Source organism: Castor canadensis, chromosome 2 (assembly GCF_047511655.1).
Source record: "Castor canadensis chromosome 2, mCasCan1.hap1v2, whole genome shotgun sequence".
NCBI classification, from domain to species: Eukaryota; Metazoa; Chordata; class Mammalia; order Rodentia; family Castoridae; genus Castor; species Castor canadensis.
The window spans coordinates 177,378,985-177,399,539 of NC_133387.1; the positions used below are offsets into that span (position 1 = coordinate 177,378,985).

General features: G+C 34.3%; 1 pseudogene; it reads right to left on the bottom strand.

The window, feature by feature from the left end:
- Positions 1-18,802: 18,802 nt before the first annotated feature.
- LOC109678192 (olfactory receptor 8G1-like) lies at positions 18,803-19,731 on the bottom strand (annotated as a pseudogene).
- Positions 19,732-20,555: the final 824 nt, after the last annotated feature.

Genomic DNA, 20,555 nt, shown 5'->3' on the forward strand with positions numbered 1-20,555 from the left:
TAATTAAATCATACAGAAATTACTCATTTGTATAGGGCTTGTTTTACTCACCATAATTGAGTTTCATCTATGATGTGACGTGTATCAACAGGCCATTGCTTTTTATTGCTGTAATAGTGTCCCATTGTATGAATATACTGTAATGTATTTACCCATTCACCTAAAAATGAACACTGTCAAGTTTTTCCAATTTAGGGCTAGTGACTAATAAAGATACAATGAGTATTAGTGAACAAATATTTGTGAAAGCACATGTTTATCTTTCTTGGGTAAACAATTGAAAGTAGAATGCCTGGATCATATAATAGGTATAGATTTATTTATTTGGAAACTGAAAATCTATTTTCTAAAGTGGCTGCACTGTTTTACCTTCCCTCCATAAGAATGCCAATTCCTATGTTGCTAAATTATGTGATGTGATTTTTCTTTCACTAGTAGTAATGGTGATGGTAGTGGTGGTGGCAAGCACCAGTATTAACTCTTCTAATAATTGTGTAATGATATGTTATTACCATTTAACTTGCATTTACCTAATGATTAGAGATTATATTTATAATATATAAATATTTTTTGGAAAAGTATATGTTTAAATATTTTTCTCCTTGGGTAAGTGTCATTTTTCTTACTATTGTTTCAAATGCTCTTTATATCTTTATATACTATGGATATGTCACTTGTCAGATAACTTATTTGAAGTATTTTCTCTCAGCCTGTGGATTATTTTCATTCTTTTTACAATATGTCTTTTGCGGAGCAAAAGTTCATAATTTGAATAAAGTCTAATTTGGCAATGTATTCACTTTTATGGATTATACTTTCAAAGTTATATCAAATACAGCTTTTCCTAAGCCTAATATAAAAACAATTGCAACCTAAACCAAGTTCACAAAATTTTTCTTACATTTTTCTTTTAAAACTTTCATAATTTCAGTTTTGATCCCTTTATGGATGTTGTACAGGATGTATCAAAGTTCATTTTTGCATAATTTTGTTTAAACACATTTTGTTGAAAGGGCTATCTTGTTTACTGAGTTGCTTTTGCACTGCTGTAAAAATCAGTTATCCATATTCATGTAGATATTGGGTAGAGTTTGTCTTCTCACTCCTTTTGATCACAGTGAAGGTAAAGATCAATTTGGGAGTGTTGCCATCTTCAGACTACTGAAGTGTCTAACCCAGAGATCTGGTATACCACAACATTTATTTATTTAGACTTTCTTTTAGTCATATTTTATGCTATCAATGCAGATGTCTTCTTTTTCTTGACTTACTGCAATGTGTGGAACCTCCACTAAAATGCTGAATTAAAGTGACAAAAGCAGACATTTTTGTTGTTATTGATGTTAGGGAAAACCATTCAGTCTTTCACAATTAAGTATGGCATTAGCAGAAGGTTTTTCTTTGTCAAATTGAGGAATTTCTAGTTTGTTGTAAGGTTAGTTAATCAGAAAAGATAGAGTATAGGAGGGTGAATATGGTGGAAATATTATGTACACATGTACAGAAATGGAAAAATGAGACCGTTTGAAACTATTCCAGAAATTGGGGTGGGATGAACAGGGTGAATTCAACTATGATATATTTTAAGAACTTTTGTAAATTCACAATGTAGCCCCAGTACCATACTAAAATAAATAAATTAATAAATAAAATAAATTTTTCAATGCTTTTTCTGAAACAATTAAAACAATACTTTCTGGTTTTCATTTTATATTTTTGATTACAATGATAAATATTCAAAACTTAAACCAATATTGAATTCTTGGAACAAGCCCTACTTTGACATAACATACTGTTTTCATAACATGTTGAGTTTGTTTGGTTTTGATTTTGCATCTATTTTGAAATCACACCAAATAAGGGGAGCTGCACCCAGAAAATATAGGGAAAGTAAAACAGATCATGACACAAAGCTTACTCTCCACAACAGAGTCAATTTTACCTCCTTACTTCTCAAGAAATATATCAAAGGATTCAGGAAAGAGGTGATAACCTTATTCAACTCCTGAACCACAGAATCCGGCCAATTACCAGAGGCATGTTGAATGGAAACGAGGACCACTGGGCCATAGAAGAGCAGGACAGGTGTCAGGTGGGTTAACATGTGGTTCATATCCTGATTAGCCTGTCATAGCTACCGTAGCATATGTCACCCTCAATACAACATGAGAAAAAAACAAATCCAAATGAGACCTTTGAGAGGAATCCTGAAGACTGGAATAAAGGAAATCAAACGCACTTGCTAAGGAAAAGATAACACAGTATAATTGGCTGCAAATCTAAGTCATATTCTTTAATTTAGTAATTATATAACTTAGTTATCAATAATTAAATTACCTTTTTGATACAATCAGACACTATGGTTTTACCTTAATTGCTTTTGGACATAGGAGAGAAATACAGGGCATCTTTGTATTGGTCCCTTTAAATATCGGTAAGTTAAAAATAATATCACATTTGGTAATTATATAAGAAATGTATCAAATTCTGGGCTTTTCCAGGGCAGAGAAATGAATGAACATATAAGAGGAATTTGTGGACACTTCTGAGTGACAGTGAGTTTATTTATGAGCTTCATGATGTGTGACTGTACAGGCTGGCATAAAGGATTTTATCTCAGGCTGACATAATGGAAGGGAGTCTCTAGTTATGGGTTGCAGAGGTAATTGTGACTTGTGAATCCTTTGATAGGCTAAATAGAGCCAAGTGTACCTTAGGACAGACAAAATGCTTTTCCCTATCCTGATCCAGAGACAGCTGGCATTAGATCTATCACTGGATTTAATGGTGATAGGATTCCTAAAGGTTACAGCAGATTACAAAGAACATTGTGTGAAGTAAATTAAAACAATGAATGTATATTCTGCATATTTTTTGACAACAGAAAGATAGCAGAGTAGTTGAAACATTGAATAACCTTTAAAAACCATTAAAATATTTGTTATTTTATATTTTAAGGAAAATTATTCCTAACCATGAAGTCACTGTCAACAGACAGCCTTCTTCCTATAAAATGAGCCCTCAGTAACAGGTCACTGTGATACTGAGCACTCTCGAGTATCTTACTACTATGTTCATCAGAGTTCATTTCTTAAGGAGTCATTTCACTCATTTCAAAAGTGCCATTTCACTTCATCTCACAATACCAGCTAGAAGGTTCAAGGGTGTTGAAGTCATACAAGTTTGACATTCAGAAGCAGAACTGGAATGATGTGTGCGATGCTTCTCATGTTTAAGAAAGCACTTTGGGCTTGCTCCGATGCCTATTTTCTGGGATCCTTCTTTCCTTGGCATTGGGATGCTTTTGCCCCATCCTTGCTGTTTGTTTCATGTCTACATTCTCCAATATCTTTTACTTCGTAAGTGCAGAGATCTTATACATCCTACTTACTACTATATCTTGTTTGGCTAACCCAGTGACTTATAAATAGTAAACTTCCAATAAATATTTGATGCTACTCTAATTACTGACTGAGCCACTCCACCAGCCCTTTTTTTTTGTTGTTTTTTTTTGTTTTTGCGGTGCTAGGAATTGAACCCAGGACTTCAAGCATGCTAGGCAAGCACTCTACCATGAGACTATATCCCAGCCCCAGTCTGACTTTCTGACTTACCTGTGTTGTAGAACAGTCAGTGCCTAAAATGTTAAATAACAATTTGGGATTTATGTAAAAATCCATTATAATGATAAAAAGTATTGTAATTTGTTCTATTTTTCAAGCAGTTAGCACTTATTATTTTTTACCATTGTACTGGATGTACACTGTGACATTTGCAAAACTTCTTATAATATATCATAGTTGAATTCACCTCCTCCATCATTCTCCTTTCTCTTTCTTCCCCCCATTCTGGACTGGTTTCAACAGGTCAAACTTATCCACTTTCATACATGAGTATGTAATATTTCCAACATATCAACCTACCTATACTCTTAAGTATTGAAATTTGTATTTCTTAATGACAAAATGGTTAATTTAAGCAATGAAAACTTTTAGGATACAAGAAAGATTATTGGAGGTTCAGTGGAAATGATAGGTGATGCACAAATATCCGAAGGTATTTGTAATACTCCCAAAGGCAGAGAGAATTATAGTAAACAAGTGTTACTAGCTTGTATGACTCTAGCATACCCAATAAGGCAAAAGACAGGGAGTATCCCTATATGTAAAATGCTTACATAAGGTAGAACTATATTTGAGGTGGTTGGAATGTGTTGACAAATTTTATGACACTCCCTCAACAAGAGGAGGGAATTCTTCTCCCACTGAATATGGAATAAACTTAGTGATCCACTTCCTAGAAATACAAAGAAAAGCAGGAGAGTAGTATGTGAAGCAGGAGACCATATGATAAAATTTTTGCATGTTTCTGCTCATATTTTCTCTATTATTTAAATTTTTATTATCATCTATTAATTGTATGAACTATGGATTTCATTATAACATTTTAATGCATGTATATCATATACTTTGATCATATTCACACCACATCACCCTCTTTTGTTCTCTCCATTATTCCTGCTGGTCCCCTTTCTCTTCACTAGTAATCCCCCTCTACTTTCATGGGTTTTCTGTGTTTTTAATCTAGATTCCCCCTATGAGAGAAACATACTTTTTTGAGAATCTGGTTTATTTTACTTAGCATGATATTCTCTCATTCTACCCATTGTCATGTAAGTGACATTATTCTGTTCTTTATGATTAAGTCATTTGTGTATGCACATATACATCACATTTTCTTTATGCATCCTCAGTTGATGTATAAATAGGCTGATTCTATGACTTGGCTATTTTAAATAGTGCCACAATAAACATGGATGTGAAGGTAAATTTATTGTATGTAGGCTTTGATTCCTTAAGGTGTATATGAAAGAGTAGTATAACTGGATCACAAAATAATTCTATTTTCAGTTTTGGGAGGAACTTCCACAATAAGTTCCATAGTTACTACAATAATTTGCATTCCCACCAGCAATGTATAAGGGTTCTGCCCCCTCCCCCCCCCACACACACACATCAGGCATCCTCACCAGCACTTGTAGTTTGTTTCCTTGATGATTGCCATTCTGACTGTGGTAGGCAGAGTTTCAAGGTAGATTTGACATGCGTTTATGTGATGTTGAATTTTTATGTATTTTTTGATCATTGCACTTTTTGTTTCAAAGACTGTATTCAATTCATTTGCACATTTGTTGATTGAATATTTTGGTGTTAAATATAAAGAACTCAAAAGTTCTTTATATATTCATGATATTACTCCCTTGTCAGATGAATAGCTAACTAAGATTTTCTCCTACTCTATAAACTGTCACTTTACTCTGCTGATTGTTTCCTTTGTTGTCCAGAAACTTTTAATATGATGTAATCCTATTTTTCAGTTTCTGCCCTTACTTCCTCAGCTATTTGGAGTCCTAGTCAGAAAGTCATTGTCTATGCATATAGCTTAGAGTGCTTTCTCTACATTTTCCTGTTTTGGTTTCAAAGATTCAAGTCTTAAATTAAGGTCTTTGATTCAATTTGGTTTGATTTGTGTGTAGGGTGAGAAGCAGAGATCTAGTTTTAGTCTCCTACATGCAAATATCCATTTTTTTTCAGTAGCGTTTGTTAAACAGGTTGTCTTTCCCAAAGCATTTGTTCTTGGCACCTTTGTTAAGAATCAGATGGCTTTACCTGTGTGTGTGTATTTCCACTTCTTCTGCTCTGTTCCAATGATCTACATGTCTGTTTTTGTGCCAGTACCATGCTGCTTTTGTTACTATGGCTCTGTAGCAAGGCTTGAAGTCACACATTGTGATAGCTACAACATAGCTCTTGCTGCTCAGGACTGATTTGGCTATTAAGGGTCTTTTGTGCTTCAATGTGAACTTGAGGATTTTTTTTTCTATTTCTATGAAGAATGTCATTGAAATTTTGATGAAGATTGAAGTGAATCTATGTAAGGTTTCAGTAGTGTGGATATTTTCACAATGTTAATTCTTCCAATCAACAAACATGGAAGATCTTTCCATTTTCTAGTGGATTCTTTGATTTCTTTTTTCAGTGTTCTTTCGCGTCATTGTAGAGATTTTTCAACTCCTTGGTTAAGCTTATTCCTATATATTTTCTTTTGTGAGACAATTGTGGATTAGATTGTTTTGATAATTAATTTCTCAGCATGTTTGTTATTGGTATGTAAAAATTATTAATTTTATATATTAATTGTGTATCCTGCTACTTTGCTGAAAGTGTTTAAATATCTAAGTATTTTCTAATAAAGTCTTCAGGGTCTTTTAAATATAGGACCATATCATTTATAAATAGGGAAATTTTTACTTTCTTCCATTTCTGTACATATTTTTTATTTATTCCTTTCTTTCTCTTTCTCATTTTTTTCTCCTTCTTACTGCTCTGGCTAAGAATTAAAGTATGATATTGAATAAAAATGGGAAAGTGGACACCCTTGTCTCATTCCTGATTTTAGGGAGAAAATGCTTTCTGTTTTTCCCCATTCAGTATAATATTGTCCATATAGTCTCCAATATATTGAAGTGTTATCCTTCAATTCCTAGGTTCTTCAGCACCTTTAACATGGAGAGATGTTGAATCTTCTGAGTCCTTTTCTGCATCTATTGAGATGATTATGTGATGTGCTTTATTCCGTTTATGTGTTGTATTTGTTTACTGATTTTGTGTATGTTGAACCATCATTGAATCCCAAGAATGAGTTCAACTTGATCATGGCAAACATATTGTTTTATTCATTGTTTTAGGGTGTTGCTGAATTGGGTTTGCAATACTGTACTGAGGGTTTCTGTACCATTGTTTACCGTGGAAATTGATGGACAGTTTTCTTGTTCATTTTTTATATCTTTATCAGCTTGCATTACCAGTGTAATAATGAATTTGAAAGTGTTTCTTCCCTTTATATTTATGGACTACTTTGAGGAGTGTTTGGTAGAATTCAGCAGTAAGTCTGGCTGCTCCCTGGGCTTTTCTTTGTTAAAAGACATTTTTATTACTGTTCAATTTCATTGCTGTTTATTACTCTGTTTAGGTTGTTTTAATGTCCTGGTTCAATTTTGGTAGATCATATGTTTTGTTTCATTTGTTTTAAATTTTCCATTCTACTGGAATATAAGTTCTCAAAATAGACCCAAAGAACCTCTGAGATTCAGTGGTATCTTTTGTGTTACTTTTTAACTCTAATTTTATTAACTTGCATCTTCTCTCTCTGTTTTGTATGTATATATCAATTTTGTTTTTCTTTTCAAAGAACCAACATTTTGTAATTTACCTTTTTTATTTCTTTTAGTCTGCTGTTCATTATTTATTGCCCAGGTCTCTTGCTTTTTAGTTTTTACTAATTTGGGGTTTGATTGTTTTTGCTTTTCTAACACTTTGAGGTGCATTGATACATTAGGTATTTACTAGAAATAGTTCTGAATTTTTAGTGTAGGCACTGATAACTATACACTTCCCTCTGGTACTTTATACACAGCATTCCACTGGTACTTTATACACAGCATTCCACATGTTCTGGTAAGATGTATTTCCATTTTCATTTGATTCTAGGAAATGTTTTAATTTCTCCATTGACCCACTGATCATTTAAAAATATAATGTTCAATTAGCATATGTTTGTTTCATTTCTGTTGCTTTTTTAATTTTGATTTCTAGTTTTATTCCTTTATGATCATAGAAACAAACAAAAAAGTAAGTTACATAATAACATAAATAATAATAATATCACTTTTGTTAAGTGATGGATAAATATCATAAACATATTTTCACATTGTATAGATATGTATAGCTATATCCTTATAAACATATAATTCTTGCTTTAACATAATTATAAAGTTTTTTCTTCTTTATAATTCCTGAATTATCTAAATTCGTAATGGTTTAATAAATTCTTTATCTTCATTGAAGAAGTAGTTCTGTTTGCTTCTGTTCTTGCCAAATCTGGTGTGGACCTGTACTTTATTGAATATGATGAAAATGAATTGCAAACAAAGAACTAAAAATAAGACACGAAATATATAACTTAATTTTTATTTTAGATCAAACAGATATAATAGTTCTGTTTTGAATTACTGTATTTCTAAATGTTTACTCTCTTTTTCTGTACTTATGTCATCCTGGGTTGTTAATTAACAGAATGGCACTGTGTAGCCCCAGTGCTATGATTAAAGACTCAAACTCTGGACCTCAGTTTTCTCATTTGTAAAATAAGCATGAAAATAATAGCTCTTATTGTGACTATTAAAAGAAATATCAGAGGTACAGAACTTATACCATTATCTGTAACATAGTAATCATTGTTTTAATATCTGCATATATTATCACTAGTATTTATTTTACTCAAAGAAATACAGAGTTAATAAAGCCAGTGACATAGCAAACAACCTTGAAACACTTTTCTAAAATGCAGAGGTGAAAAAAATCAGACACCATAATAGATATGAAAAAGAGATGAAAGATGCAATTTAAGAATTATTTTAAGAAAGAAAATCTGCAGATGAAATGGGACCAGTAATCAAAGATATAGCTGAAGAAAATTTTCTAAGTTGGAAAAAAGATAACTGAATATGCAAACAAAAGAAATTACCTTCAACACACTGGGAATACTAGCTGCAGGAGAAATGTGCATTTCCTACAAGCCTTAAATCCAGTGTGGGGTTTTGGTAGGACAGTGACTCTTCTTGCATGGCAGGCCTGCATGGAGAAAAAATGCATTGTGCTGCTCCCCATATGTTGGAGTGCTGTGGTGGTGCAGTCTTGAGAAGAGGCCTATTATTTGTGACTGAGTTTCTCTTTGGACCTGAAAACGGGGAATAACCACAAGTCAGGAAACCTGGGGACAGCCAGTCACAGTGTGTGGGTGGGAGATGGCCACAAGAGACAGTCTGGAGAGGAGTAGGGTTGGACAAAGACCCACTGAGAAGTTTAGGAAAAAAACAAGTTACTTTTTTCCAGGCAGCATATGTAAACAGAACATAGCTAGACTCATGGTAGCAATAATTTTAGATTACAAGAAATAAAAAATACTATATACTTTAGGAAAAGAAATAAATGTCAATACAAGATATTACTTTAAATTATATCTGGGTTCATGAAAAATACTACACTTTTTTCTCTGCATCATAAGTGCCAGCAGGTAGATAGAGAGCTATGGATTTACAGTGAAAATGATTATGTCCCAAGAAATGTATACTCAACCACATGCATTTACAGTAAAAACACTTTCTTAGCTATTCATGAGCCCAGAAAAGATACCGTATACATATGCTCTTTTTGAAAAAGTTATCTGAAAGTAGATGCTAGGAAACTGAAAGATGAATAAGGAAAAAAAAAGAGCAAAAGGATCAAATATTATGCAAAAGGATTTGTCACTTGACCTCTGTGAATATAACTAAACACAGCCCTTATCTCATAGTAAGTGTTATAAAATAACAGATCTTAATGCTGAGAATGGGGAGGGTTTTAAAGATTCTTTCTTAATGAAACTTCAGAGTAAACTTCATTTTGAGCTGTTATCTTACTATAGAAATCAACGTATGATTTGACAGGGAAAATCCTTATGGCAAACTGTTTCCCTAGGATAGGTTTCACAGGGTTTTTACCATCCAAAAACCCAGTTGAATATAATTACAATTACTCTAAAGAAGAAAAGAAAGCAATCAAGGGATAAAATGAAAAACACCTAAATCTTAATGTGATTCATTTTTTGTTATTATGTTATTGTTGTGCTGGGGGTACATTGTGACATTTACAAAAGTGCCTACACTATGTTAGTTAAAATCACCCCCTCCATCATTCTCCCATTTCCCCCTCCCCATTCTTAGCATACTTTCAACAGTTCCCATTTCCAAACATCAGTAAAAATTTACTAAGAGCTCATTATTGGCACCCATGTAGTTGTAAAACAGAGATTGCATGTGCTATTGATGCAGTTTCTCCTGGGGCACCATCATGGGTTTTTTTTTATTCATTTATTCACATGTGCATACATTGTTTGGGTCATTTCTCCCTCCTGCTCTTGCCCCAGCCCCCACCCTCTCCCCCCCTCCCCAGTCCTTTCCAGGCAGAGCCTGTTCTGTGCTTTTCTTCAGTTCTATTGAAGAGTAGAAATAAGTAATAATAAGAAAGGCATAGCATTTTTGCTAGTTGAGATAAGGACAGCTATATAGGGAGATTCTTAGCATTGCTTTCATGTACAAATGTGTTATAAACCAGTTTGATTCATCTCTAACTGATCTTTACACTGGTTCCTGATCTCCTTCTTGTGTTGACCTCTGTCGCTTTAAGGTTTCTGTATTAATTTCTCTGGCATGGGGATCTCGAATGCTTTCATGTTGTGGGATTTCTATCTAACCCCATACGTCCCACATATTTTCTTCCCTTGTCATGTAACCCAAGTCCTACAACATTGCTGTATTTGTCCTAGATCTAAAGACCGCATATGAGGGAGAACATATGGTTTTTGGTCTTCTGAGTCTGGCTAACAATACTCTAATGATGATCTCCAGTTCCATCTATTTACTTGCAAATGATAAGATTTCATTTTTCTTCATGGCTGAGTAAAATTCCATTGTGTATAAATACCACATTTTCTTGATCCATTCATCAGTAGTGAGGCATCTTGGTTGTTTCCATAACTTGGCTATTATGAATAGTGCTGCAATAAACATGGGTGTGCAAGTGCCTCTGGAGTAACCTGTGTTGCATTGCTTTGGGTATATCCCCAGGAGTGGGATTGCTGGATCATATGGCAGATCTATGTTTAGATTTTTAAGAAGTCTCCAAATTTCTTTCCAGAGTGGTTGCACCAGCTTGCATTCCCACCAGCAGTGTATGAGGATTCCTTTTTCCCCACATCCTTTCAAACACTTATTGGTCATGTTTTTGATGATGGCTCTTCTAACAGGGGTAAGGTGTAATCTTAGTGTGGTTTTGATTTGCATTTCCATTATGGCTAGAGATGATGAGCATTTTTTCATGTGTTTTTGGCCATTTGAATTTTTTCTTTTGAGAAAGTTCTATTTAGTTCAGTTGTCCATTCCATTAGAGACCATTTCTTTTGTTCTGCAGAAGCTTTTTAATTTTATGAAGTCTCATTTGTTCATTCTTACTCTTAGTTGCTGGGCTGCTGGGGTTCTATTCAGGAAGTCCTTGCCTATAATTATTAGTTCTAGAGGGTTTCTTGCTCCTTCTTGTACTAACATCAGAGTTTTGGGTCTGACATTTAGGCTCTTCATCCATTTTGAGTTGAGTTGATCCATTTTGCGTGATAGACATGGATCTAGTTTCAGTTTCTTGCAGATGGATAACCACTTTTCCCAGGAGCATTTGTTAGAGTCTGTCTTTTCTCCATCATATATTTTTGGGCCCTTTGTCAAAAATAAGGTGGGTATAGTAGTGTGGATTCACATCCGGGTCCTCTATTCTATTCCACTGGTCTTTAGTCTGTTTTTGTGCCAATACCATACTGTTTTTATTGCTATTGCTTTGTAATATAGTTTGAAGTCGAGTATTGTGATATTGCCAACATTGCTGTTTTTGCTGAGTATTGCCTTGGCTATTTGTGGTCTCCTGTGTTTCCAAATGAACTTTAGGGTAGATTTTTCAATTTCTGTGGTGCTTCCAAATGAACTTTAGGGTAGATTTTTCAATTTCTGTGGTGCTTCCAAATGAACTTTAGGGTAGATTTTTTTCAATTTCTGTGGTGCAAGTCATTGGGATTTTGAAGGGAACTGCATTAAACATGTAGATTGCTTTTGGTAGTATAGCCATTTTTACTATGTTGATTCTTCCAATCCAGGATCATTGGAGATCTTTCCATCTTCTATAGTCTTCCTCGATCTCTTTCTTCAGGGATTTTTAATTCTCGTTGTAGAGGTCATTCACCTCTTTTGTTAAGTTTACTCATAGGTATTTGATTTTTTTTGAGGCTATTGTAAATGGAATTGTTTCCATGTATTCCTTCTTAGTTATTTCACTGTTGGTGTATAGAAAAGCTAATGATTTTTGTAAGTTGATTTTGTGTCCTGCCACCTTGCTATACCTATTTATGGTGTCTAAGAGTTTTTGGGTAGAGTTTTTTGGGTCTTTAATGTATAGGATCATATAATCTGCAAATAGGGATATTTTGACAGTTTCTTTACCTATTTGTATTCCTTTTATTTCTTCTTCTTGCCTAATTGTTCTGGCTAGAAATTCCAGTACTGTGTTGAGAAGAAGTGGGGATATTAGGCACCTATGTCTTGTTCCTGATTTTAGGGGAAATGGTTTCAGTCTATCACTGTTAAGTATGATGTTGGCTGTAGGTTTGTCATATATAGCCTTTATAATGTTGATGTACGTTCCTTCTATTCCTAGTTTTCCTAGAGCTTTTATCATGAAGTGGTGTTGGATCTTTTCAAAGGTTTTTTCTGCATCTATTGAGATGATCATGTGGTTTTTGTGTTTGCTTCTATTAGTGTGTTGTATTACATTTATAGATTTGAGTATATTGAACCACCCCTGCATCCCTGGGATGAAGCCACTTGGTCATGGTGTATGAGCTTTCTGATGTGTTGTTGGATTTGGTTTGCCATTATTTTATTGAGGATTTTTACATTGATATTAATTAAGGAAATTGGCCTATAGTTCTCCTTTTTGGAGTTGTCTTTGTCTGGTTTTGGGATGAGAATAATGTTGGCATCATAAAATGAGTTAGGCAGTGTACCTTCCCTTTCTATTTCATGGAACAGTTTAAGGAGGATTGGTATTAGTTGTTCTTTAAAAGTCTGATAGAACTTAGCTGAGAATCCATCAAGTCATTGACTTCTCTTTTTTGGGAGACTCTTAATTACTGTTTCAATTTCATTTTGTGTTATAGATCTTTTCGGGTGATTAATATCCTCTTGGATCAGTTTTGGATGGTCATAAGTATCTATAAATCTATCTATTTCTTCAAAAATTTCAAATTTCTTACAGTATAGGCTCTCAAAGTAGTCTCTGATGATTTCCTGGATTTCTGTGGTGTTTGTTATTATCTCCTCTTTTGAATTTCTAATTTTACTGATTTGAGTTTTTTCTTTCCCCATTTTAGTTAGGTTTGCCAGGGGTCTGGAGGCTTCCTGTACCTAAATGGGCATAGTTTTGTCTATATTTGGGAAATTTTCTGTTATTTTGTTGAATATATTACAAATTCCTTATGCTTGTCCCTCATCTCCTTCTTCAATGCCCATGATTCTCATGTTTGGTCTTTTGATGGAGTCAGTGAATTATTGCATTTTCTTTTCACAGGTCTTGAGTTGTCTGACTAATAGTTCTTCAGTTTTTCTTTTAATTTCCATTTCATCTTCAAGTTCTGAAATTCTGTCTTCTGCTTGAAGTGGTAGTCTGTTGGAGTGGCCTTCTATTTCATTTTGTATTTCTGTTTCTTTTTTTTTTCTTGAGGTTTTGCATATCTTGGGTCACTTACTCCTTAATATCATCAATTTTTATCCTTAATTCATTTGTCTCTCTACTTATGGTGTTCTGTTGCATTTTGGTGTTTATTTAGGGCTCCTATGAGTTCATTTACTTGTTTTTGTGTTTTCTCATATTCTTTATTTTTATTGTCTTGGAATTTCTTGAGTGCCTCCTGTACGTTTTGGTTGATCATGTCTAGTAACATCTCTCTGAAATTCTTATTGATTACTTGCAAGATTTCTTCTTTCAGAATGTTCTTGTGGGCTTTGTTGGGGTTTTTGGTATAGTTTGTCTTTGTTTTGTTTGATTCTGGATCTGTGTATCCATTTTCTTCATTACCCTCTGAATCCTGTACTAATTTATTTTGGGGGAGAGAATGGTTTATATCCCTTTTATGTCTGCCCATCATTCCACTTGGTCCCATTTCTGTCTCTGGGCTATGTGTAAGTAAGTATTAGCTGAGTTACAATAGTAAAACTAATAAAACCAAGAAAGAAGGAGAAAAAAGAGAAAGAAAGTAAAAAAAGAGAAAAAAATAGTGAACCAAAGAAAACAATAGGGAGAGGTGGTGGATGATCAAACAGAGAAAAAGACAGCCAAACCCTTAAATAAAGTAAAAAAAAAAAATCACCAGTTCAGGAACGGTAGAATTATAGTCTTAGTTGTTCTAGTGTTACTCCTTTAGCATCCAGTCCTCTCTGGCTTTGTCTCCTAGGCAGGTTTGGAGCCAGCTTCTGGTGATGTTGGAGCCATCCTATGGCAGGCAAATGCCTGGCAGTCCAGCTGGCAGCAGTCTGGAGAGTCTATGGGTCTGCAGCCTGTTGGGGCAGAGGCCCAGCAAGCCTTCATGGTAAAGGCCTGGCAGACATGCGTGGCAGGGTCCTGGTGGAGCAGCAGCTTGACAGGCCTGAGGGGCAGCTGGGTGGGCCTGCGGGATGGAAGCCTGGTGGAATGGGGTTGATGGGCCTGTGGAGTAGGTGCCTGGTGGGCTCGAGTGGTGAGAGCCTGGCACAGCAGTGATCTGGCAGGCATGTAGAGTGGGGGCTTGGTGGGCTTCCAGAATGGGGGTCTAAGTAAGTTCTTGAAATACTGTTTACTGTTAATCATTAATTACAATAATTGTTTTAGCAGTTTCTTTTGCTTAGTCTTGTGGATTTTGTCACTACACCTTCACAAATTAGAATTTAGATTTTCATCTGTGGGAATTCTCTAATACTTTGTTACACAATCTCTAGCCACCTTGATGTTTCTGAAGTATGACATCTGTGTTTCCAAGTCTATGAAGTATATGTGCTATGTTTGGATTCACCGTTCCTATGCCCAATTTCAGACATTGTCACAAAACAGAGAGCCAGGGTCTCAGGGATCATAGTCCTTAGCTTCCTTTTAGCATCCAAAGCAATTTTTTTTTCATTTTGTTCAATTTTCTAGTAATTGACAGAGAGTAAGTTCTATCACAGTTAGTCCTCCATTTGTGGATGCCTCATTTTCTTCATGTATGACATCATTGAAATCTAAGTCTGGTGGGAAACCTTTGATGCATTATTTTCATAATTACATCGTTACAGTCTAAGTTTACCCTTTAGATTTTTTAAAAACCCTTCTTTTTAACAATAAATATCTGATCTCATTGAAATTAAAAGAGATGATAATGATGTTTGTGGCCTAGTTTATTTGAAAGGCATTTTGGTTTTAGATAAATCTGAAAGTGTAGTCAACATAGATATACCTACGTGAAAACTGGATTTACACCCCTCAACTTTGAAAATGGTCTTTTAAATATTGTAATTATCTAAATACTGTTGTTTCAATCTTCCAAACTTTGAATAGTATTACTTCATATGCTATTTATGAGAAGTACAGTGGTTAGTAGACTATTTATGAGAATTAGGGTGCTTGATACATTAGCTGGAATAGAGTACTTAACAGGTGGCTGTGTTTATTGACAAAGACCTTGACCAATTTAATTTTATCTTATATCAGTATTTTCTATTCCTGTTGTAAACTGTTAAGAACCTTGACTGCATGAAACTGTGTAGTTAAAACATCATTGTTGAAATCCATGTAATTCTTTTTGACTTCAGCTTTATTTTATTTGTGCACTAGTGTTTCAGGTAGAATCAGAAAAACACAAAAGAAAAGTGTGAATTTGTTATGAGGTAGATTGTACCTTGGGGTTTCTCTGAATTAATATGATCGTGGAGATGTTACTTACCCATAATGGCACTAATGTCCATATTTGAACAAAATGTGTATTCTAACACATGTTTTCAGTGGTTAATATGAGAGTTTAATAAAAAAATTTTATATGAAGTTCATAGAAAGATCATGGCACATAGTCAGGAGCTAAATAATATGACTTTTTTTTCTCCTTTTTCTTATAGAACCGATTATAAAGCTAATTATGATGCTATCATTCTATTTAATGTATTATTTTTACTATTACATATTAAATGAGATTAACAAGTCTCCTTTAAATACTTTTGTTACAGTTAGAATAAGAACTATAATTGGGTGTAAAATAGTGAGTGATTATGTGATCTATTAGTTTGAAGCATGTATTTTAGATAATTTTAGGTGCAATCAACTACAGAGATTTCAATCAGGCAGGTGGTTAATGACAGTGATAATTGGTGGTTCCAAATGGATGTCTGAGAAGAGAGGTGGCAATAGAGTCCAAAGAGTTTGGCTCCAGATGTATAACAAAGTAAGAGTCAGTGTCAGGATGAAATGAAATAATGATGAACAGTAGAATTTATCATTTATCATCATGACAGTAAATGTTAGGGGCTAGTGTGTTAAAATTCTGATGTAGAGAAAAGAAATTACAATTCTGGGCAAAGCCCCAGTTGTAAATGAAGGCAAAACACTTAAGTCTAACAAAAACAAAGATGTGGCATATTTAAAAGAATGTGGGTCTTAGGAATTCACTATCATTATAAGGGATAAGAAGAGTTTGATTACAAAAATTCTTATTTTTTATATCCTGTAATGTTAGGTTCTATAGGTAGAATAATAAACAGGATAGACAGTGTCCTGTCTGGGAAGTTGGTTACAGTGTGAGGGGGAGAATATAAGAAAAGGATGTGTGATGGTAATTATCATGAAAATATTATGTACTTATGTATGTAAATGGAAAAATGAGACCTGTTGAAACTATTCCAACAATTGGAAGAAGGGGAGATAAAGGAGAATGATAGAGGGGGTGAATTCAACTATGATACATTGTAAGAACTTTTGTAAATGTCACAATGTAACCCCAATACAACAAACTAAATAAATAAATACATAAATAAAATACAAAACCTGAATATTGGTGTGAATGTAGGAAAAAGCTACACTTGTACACTGCTTTGGGAAAGTCAGTACAGCAACCATGAAAAACAATATGGAAGTTTTGTAAACTGTTTAAAATAGAGATATGTTGTAGTCCCATACATAAAATTGAGCTCAAAGAACTTTTGTCTTTTTGTGACTAGCTTATTTCATTAATCATCCAGGTCACCCATATTTGTCATAAATGACAGAATTTCTCTTTTAAGGCTGAATAGCATTCCATTGTGTATATGTACACATTTTCTATCTTCATTCATCATTTGATGGATGTCTGGTTGTTACAATGTCTTGGTTTTTGTGAATAGTGCTGCAATAAACATGGGAGTGCAGATGTCTGTTAAAAATGTTTGGGAATTTGTGGAAAGAAAGTGAAAAGGTCATGCTTCAGGCTTTAATTGACATACCCTCAGCAACCTGACTTTACATTTAACTAGATGTGCCTCATGCTTGTTAAATGAGAGTTGATTGAAAGAATATGACATGGGAAAACAGGGGAGTTTGGTATAATCTTGAATTTGTATTTATGAGATTATTCTCTGCCCACTTGGAGCTTAGAGTCCATTGAGGTTAGGGAAATTTTAAAAAATACCATTTAAATTATCATAAATTACCAGAAGAGATACAATCCGAGAAGAGAGTCATTCTCTTCAACAGAGAAGAGAGGGGTTGATACAGAAAATAAATTGAGATGGAGTTTCCAAGATGAGTTTCCTGAGGAAATAATTTTAAGTACCTATGGCTTTGAGAGGTGCATTTTTCTAAGTAGATTCTGCCATATTTTTAATTTATTGTCCCGGAGTACACTAGTCATAGTAAATAAGCAAGTGACTTAGAGAAATCATTTATCTCAGCTTTCAATGGAAAAATAAGATTGTCAGACAAGTCCACTTAGGCTCAGATTCATAGGGCCCATGAATGATTGAGAATTTACTCAGACAAGAAGGCCCAACCTATATTGTATACTCAATATGATAAATGTCATAATTTTAGAGCTATGAACCCTTCACCTAACTTCCTCATAATTGAAGTCCTGGACAACCTACAGCTTGGATGACCAGGAATTTGTGAATAAATAGACATGGCATGTGCTGAAATTTATCAAGAAGGAACCAGGACAAAACTTCTTAAGTTTTGTGTACAAGAGTATAGAATGCCATTACTATCTTACATGTCTCTGAGAAATTCCCCAAAATTAAATTTTATAGCCTTGATGTACAAATTTGATTAAATTAAAACATATATGCAGCTCCTTGGAGATTAATAGATGCAGACTATATAGAATAGTTGAAGTTTTCCTCAAACTATTTCACAAAAGGAAAAATAACAAAATCAGCAAGAATTTATTAGGGGTTATGAACTGTTGTAGACTCTGGAGATGTGGCAGTGAGCCATGTAAATGGAGATCTCAGTCCTGTGCAATTTGCATAAAATATAGAGAAGAATAAACTAGAAAAATAAGGGAAAAGTTGGTATATAGAAATGGGCAAAACCTCAAAAAATACATGTGCTGGTAATGCAGATTTCAAATTAATGATAGTATTCTAAAGAAACAAAAGAAATAAGACAGAGCAGCATGATATGTTGAAAAAAGGGCACAGAGGGGGTTTGTTCAAGAACAAAGTAGCAAAATAACCAGAAATTATAGTCACTATTTTGCTATGTTTTATACAGTTTCAAATAGATAGAAGAAAGGAAGTTGGTAATTAATTACTCTTGGAAGATTTTTGTTTCATTGTAGTTGACAAATGAGTTTTCTTTCATTTTAAGGAAGAGATGTAAGCTGATGGTATTGGCATTAATGACAACATAGATCCACCTCATCCTTTAGCATTTCTTTTTATTATTATCTCTTTGATATATATGAAACAAATATGCAAAGAAAATGGCATCAAAAGACTATAGCAATAAAAATATTCAAAAATCCTAGCAAATGACTAAAAATATTTACAAATAGATTAAATGAATAACATCAATTCCCACCATATTGGTCAATGACTTCAGTCTACTAAATCATCTTTTCATTATGCTGTTTACAGAAATGTTTTTCTCTTTAGCAGTTTCTTTAGAGCATGATTGACATTCTTATTCCTCAGGCTGTAGATAAGGGGTTTAGCATGGGCACAATAATGGTGTAAAACATAGAGGACACTTTCCCTTGGTTCATGGAGCTGACTGAGGATGGCTGCAAATACGTGAATGTGGCAGAGCCAAAGACAGAAACAGCAGAGATGTGGGAGCTGCAGGTGCTGAAGGCTTTGGACCTGCCTTCAGTGGAGTGAATGCGGAGGATGCTGTCAATGATGAAGATGTAAGATCCAAGGATGGTCAGACTTGGGACAAAGATGTTAAATGTACCAAAGCATAGAACCAACAATTCATTGATGTAAGTGCTAGAACAGGATAACTTCAGAAGGGGAGGGAGATCACAAAAATAGTGGTTGATCACATCATTGCAGAAATGAATCTTAATTAAGCAGCCAGTATGAACTGATGCACAAACCACACCTACTATATACACCCCTAAAATCAGAGAAAAGCAGGTTTCATGAGACATAGCTATATTATAAAGCAAGGGGCTACAGATGGCAACATAGCGATCATAGGCCACTGCAGCCAACATGTGACATTCTGAAATAGCAAAATTGAGGAAAAAGTAGAGCTGAGTCAAGCATTCAGGGTAGGAGATGGTGTTCTTCTCTGTCACAAAGTTCACCAGCATTTTGGGGATAATGACAGTGGAATGGCAGAGATCAATGAAGGAGAGACTGGTGAGGAAATAGTACATGGGGGTGTGCAGGTGAGAACTGAGAAGGATAAGGGTGATCATGCCCAGATTCCCCACCACTGTGACCACATAGATTCCTAGAAAAAGAAAGAAGAAGGGCAGCTGGAGTTCTGACTTCTGTGAAAGCCCAGTCAAGATGAACTCAGTCACTGTGGAGTGATTTTCTGGAGCCATGTCCTCTGTTCAGATTCTGCAGGGGGAGAGAACATGATTGTTGGATAGATGTAATTAAGCTGTCTTTTGAAAGTAGTTGCCCCCTTTCTGTACAATCATTTCACTCTGGGTAAATTTACGTAGGTAAAATTTTAATGTCTATTAAAACTTCTTCACAAATATACAAATATTTTATATAAAATTAACTATCTTTATAGTAATTGAAAACCATTAATGTGTCTGTTTTCTAATGGAATTATTTCAATAATTTCAAGTCATTACTTCTAAGATGATACTTTTAAATTCTTAGAAAGGTCAACATACATAACTAAAACTGGCTCAGTGATACTTCAAAGAAAGCAAGCCTCTTCTAAAGAAAGTGAGTTCAATAAGATAAGTGTAATTTCTGCTAGGGGAGAACAGAGATATTATTATGTTTTTATTTACATTTAGAAATAAGAATATCTCTATAAAATCTTCAGTTTATTGCTTATTATTATTAAAATGAAGCAACATTTACAATGACTACTCTGTATAGCACCAGTTGAAGGGGCCCACAGTTAGATGGTGGTTGTTCTAAAAACAAGGACCTTTGCCTTCATGCAGGAAGCAGAATGAATACTGTTAAATGTCCATCCTCAAAGGCAAAATGCCTATGCTGACTCCATCACTTGTTAGCTATCAAGTAAAATCACCTATTTGCATCATATCTTTCAAACCTGTAAAACAGGACAGTATTATGTACCTTCTAATAAAATGGGCAAAAACTTATCAACTTATCAACCAGGAAGTGAGGATGACCACTTTGTGAATTATTCATGCTAATATGCTAATATCTGTTACTA